This window comes from Macrobrachium nipponense, chromosome 9 (genome assembly GCF_015104395.2).
Source record: "Macrobrachium nipponense isolate FS-2020 chromosome 9, ASM1510439v2, whole genome shotgun sequence".
NCBI lineage: Eukaryota > Metazoa > Arthropoda > Malacostraca > Decapoda > Palaemonidae > Macrobrachium > Macrobrachium nipponense.
The window spans coordinates 18,014,774-18,019,460 of record NC_061110.1 but is presented as its reverse complement, the minus strand read 5'-3'; the positions used below and the strand labels follow the sequence as shown (position 1 = coordinate 18,019,460).

General features: G+C 33.9%; 1 pseudogene; it reads left to right on the top strand.

Annotated features, from left to right (window-relative positions):
* The window catches only part of LOC135218018 (uncharacterized), an 86,865-nt pseudogene that overhangs the window by 78,119 nt on the left and 4,059 nt on the right, over nt 1–4,687 (top strand).

The window sequence follows — 4,687 nt, the reverse complement described above, 5'->3', positions numbered from 1 at the left end:
AGACTCAAAATTTATATATATATATTATATATATATATATATATAGATATAATATATATATATATATATATATATATATATATATATATATATATAATACATATATATATATATATCCATATATATATGAAACTTATTGTATTTCAAGATAACTTGCTACAATTGGAATGCTTTTATTCTTTTTTCTATACAATATATATATAAATAAATATAAGATATATATATATATATATATATATATATATATATATATATAAATATATATAAATATATATATATACTATATATAATATATATATATATATATATATATATATATATATATATATATATATATATATATATATATATATATATATATATATATATATATATATATATGTGTATATATATATGTACAGACGGCCAACGAAGAATTGGCGTAGTTTTCTTAATTCATTGTTCGTTATGGAAATATTGCCATATGCAGGTGCCAGATTATTTACTTAACAATAAATAAAATATCCTTTCAAAGGTGTATACTTGAAATAAATTACATTAGAATTGAGTAGACTTATTCAACGTATTAAAGATAATCATTTTGCAAAGTGAGGATATACCGATGGGTCCACGATTCTAATTTTATTCTCAACTCTAGCTTCGTGACAGTATACCAAAGATTTTGAAGTTGGCTTTTGCTGCCGCTCGAGTCTTGACTCAACGTATCGTACTGCACTGGGGTGTTGTCATTTCGTCTCCTACAGCCGATAAATAATACATCAAGGCGTTAACATTCTTTGAAAACGATGTTTAATTACTAATTTTGTCCTTTGATCAATAAAATAATTTGCATGACACATTTAGTGGACCTTAATTGGACTTCTGATTTTCCCACAAGATTAGCCTAGGTCTTATTTTCAGCATTATACTCTCTCGGATACGTAATATTAATGAATATTTAAATCGACTATAAATATATATATATATATATATATATATATATATATATATATATATATATATATATATATACATATATATATATATATATATTAATCTGCTTTATTTGATTATTCCCGTTTTTCTTCTTATCCTTTTCATAATTGCTTAACATAATTAACTCAGACCTAGCTATTCAAAGTCAAAAGCAATACATAAAAAATCAAACGTATATAATCCGTCTTATTTTTATCGAATTCCTTGCATATCATCCTGTTCATTTGGACACGTTGGAAAGCTGTGGGAGTCAAAACTGACGAGCGCTTACTTCACTAAACATTTCTAAGGTTGATCTATCTGTAGCTATTCATTTCTTCTAAATAGAAATTAATTGTCGGCACGGAGAATTTTTAAATTACCGTTATCATTTGTGATGCTTTCGGCACGATGGAGTTCGTAGCGAGAAGTCGGATCAAGTCGCCTGAGAGTAGAAGAGAACGGAGGTGGAGTATAGGAGTGATGGAAGGATTAGGCCGATGTTAATAAAGTATCTCCCAATAAAATGTATTCTTCAGGTTTTGAAGAAAAAAATGCATGCATCGTTGAAACTGTTTCCCTCCCTATCCGTGGTATTCACTGGCCACCGGATAAAAACAAAACAAAAAGAGTAAGCCTAACTGAATCTCTCATCCATCAAAGATAAGTTTGCTTATTCATTAGACTTATTCATTAGACAACTATCAAAGATTTCGAGTGTAGATTTAAAATTCTCTTCCTCTCCATCTAAAGTATTCATCAGACACCAGTCATAAGCGTAGAGCTAGTTATGATTCCTGGTTCAGCAATGTCGTGACGAGGGCATTAGAATTCAAAGTTCACAAGTGAATGTTGTCTTGCTCTCTTGTGGTGCTCCGAGGTGTTCAAACCTCTAAGCCCATAATCTAAATTTTGCCGTTCTTTAAATAATTTTATTCATCTATGTATGATTCTCTCCGGTTTATTAAGCTTTCTTGATATCTCTCCAACAGGAACTTGCACCGAATGCAGTGCAATGATTTCTCTCGCTCATCGAGGGATGTTTCTTAGACCGATAAAACGACACATTGACATTAGATTCCCGTGCACATGAAATCAAAAGCAATAGAGTGAGGTCGCCTGGTTCACAATGTTACGATATCGTTTTTTTTTCTTTTTGTTTTTAAATTTGATAGCGTTTATGAGATTCCAATGTTTTCTGTAAAATTTAACAAATGAAATAGTTCAACTACCTTCAACTTAATATCGAAATGATAATTTAAGGACTATGTTTATGTGATACTACTAGTGATAGGTGTCTCCTATCTATTTGGTAATGTATATCTATGGTTGTGATATGACGTTTTTTTATCACTTCGTTTCGTTCACGTCAATTTTGCTATATGGAAAATAGTTTTACACAATAACATAACATAATGTTCTAAACAAAGATATCAGTGACTTTTGTTTTAACGTCATTACACATGATTTCTTCATCTTTGAAAAGAAAATAGATAAATAAGGCATGAATCGTGCGTCAGGCAGTGAACGAACAAAAAATTATGAAACTCTGCCACGAGTTTTTTGGCCGACAGTACATATATTAACTTATTGCATTTCAAAATACCTCACTACAATTAGAATGTCATTTATCTTTTTTTCTACAAATCTCGACAACAGAGTTTATTGAACACATGGTCGATGATAACATGATTCGTTTCTCTTACAACTATACCATTTTCCTCTTAGTAGATATCTATTGCCTGGTCTGCGGGAATAAGTAGAAAATAGCTTTGCCTACCCTTGACATTTGAATTTTGACATCGAAGAAATATTATTATTATTAGTATTTTTTTTTTGTGAACATGCCAGGTACAAAATATGAAATTCTTCAAAAAATGGGACCGTGATATCAAAGTGTAGAGACTACTCTTATATTAGTATGCATAGAAGATGGCCTGAATTCCATAAATTCCAAATGCCTACCTTCGTATCCTTTATCATATTTTTTTATGATACGGTCCGCTGGGATTTCAGAATTTTAATCTGCTATACTATGTCTTTGATAATGGCGATGTCATTCCTTGCCGTAAACAGGTTAAAGCGAACGGAGAACTTTTAGTTAACAAAGCTTTCACTTAATAGAAAGATACAAAATACCATGACATTTGCATAGTAACCTGAATTTTTTTTTCCATTGCAACTCTTCACAGAATTGTTCTTGATTTATTCATCTCTGGCGAGGAGATCCTCATTGAACGAGTGGTTTTCGCGCTCGGCTACCAATCCGGTGGTCCGAAGTTCGATTCTCGGCTCGGTCAACGCGGAATCAGAGGAATGTATTTCTGGTGATAGAAATTCATTTCTCGATATAATGTGGTTCGGATCCCACAATAAGCAGTACGTCCCGTTGCTAGGTGACCTATTGGTTCCTAGCCACGTGAAAATATCTATCTAATCCTTCGGGCCCTATAGGAGAGCTGTTAATCAGCTCAGTGGTCTGGTTAAACTGAGATATATTTAACTTTTATCTCTGGATAGGAAAAATGGCAGAACGGTTGTCTAAAAAAAAAAAAAAAAAAAAAAAAAAAAAAAAAAAAAAAAAAATAAAACGGCAGACACGACTAGAAGATTTGTCTTACTTTTGCTTTGACTGCATTGATTATTGTTGTGTTATTATCAGCCCGCTGGTATATAGTGGTTTGTGATGTGGTCTGCCACTCAGATGTCACGTGTTCGCATCTCCCCCAGGGCGATGAGAAATCACTAATCACGAATAGTCACTGATGCAGTGTGGGGGTCTGCCGTGGGAGGTTGAAACCAACATTCCCTCTAGAAGCTTGAATTTCAAGTCAGTGGCCCCTTTGGTGTGCTTGTTCCATGTGAATGGGTTTCGTCTACTGAAATAATGATGATGATAGTGACAATTACCGAGCACTTATCTACCTTTCCAACTTTTACAGGTAGTTGTGATGTTGGGGACGGTGGTAGCGGTGTTCTTCGTGTGCCTGTTGCCTCATAGGGTTTTCTGTCTGTGGGTCATCACGACATCGCTCGAGACAGAGACATCTATCGGTGAGGTGAGCAACTATGGAATTTCTTCTTGTTTAGGCTGAACGTGTAGGGTGTCCACAAAGTCCCAGTACCTTTACAATTGATAAATACTTGTAATGGTACTAGGACTTTATGGACACCCTGTATATTTCTCTTGTATCATTTATCTAATGCAACCGTGCGGGAAGAGATTAAAGCGTGTATATTGTTACTGAACGGGGAATGATTAAATCGCTTTAAATATTGTGAACCTTCGCAGACAAGTTTAACGAAATTGGCGTTCTTATTCCTATATAAGGCGCCATGAATAAATCACTTAAATATTTGTAGTTAATTCCAAAAGCATATATTTAGATACCAATGAATTCAAGTCCCTATGTGCGAAAAGGTAATTAGGCGATTCATTTTCTATTCGGTTAATAAATATGTGGGCAACATATTCATTAACCCAATACTTTTCCTTGACTATTTTGTGATAATCATCTGATCTCATGTACCCACATTGCTGGACTTTTTTCAATTTCATCAAATAAAATCTCGGCGCCGAAGCAACTATAGTCCCCGTTTTCACGCGTGGCGTAGGCAATTCCGCCCGGTCCATATGAACAAGCACTATAGCTGGTTCACATTAAGTTTGGCGGCCGCTGATTGGCCGGGAGCTGCCTACCTCCCGGTGCCAGCCAATCAGAGGCCGCCAAAC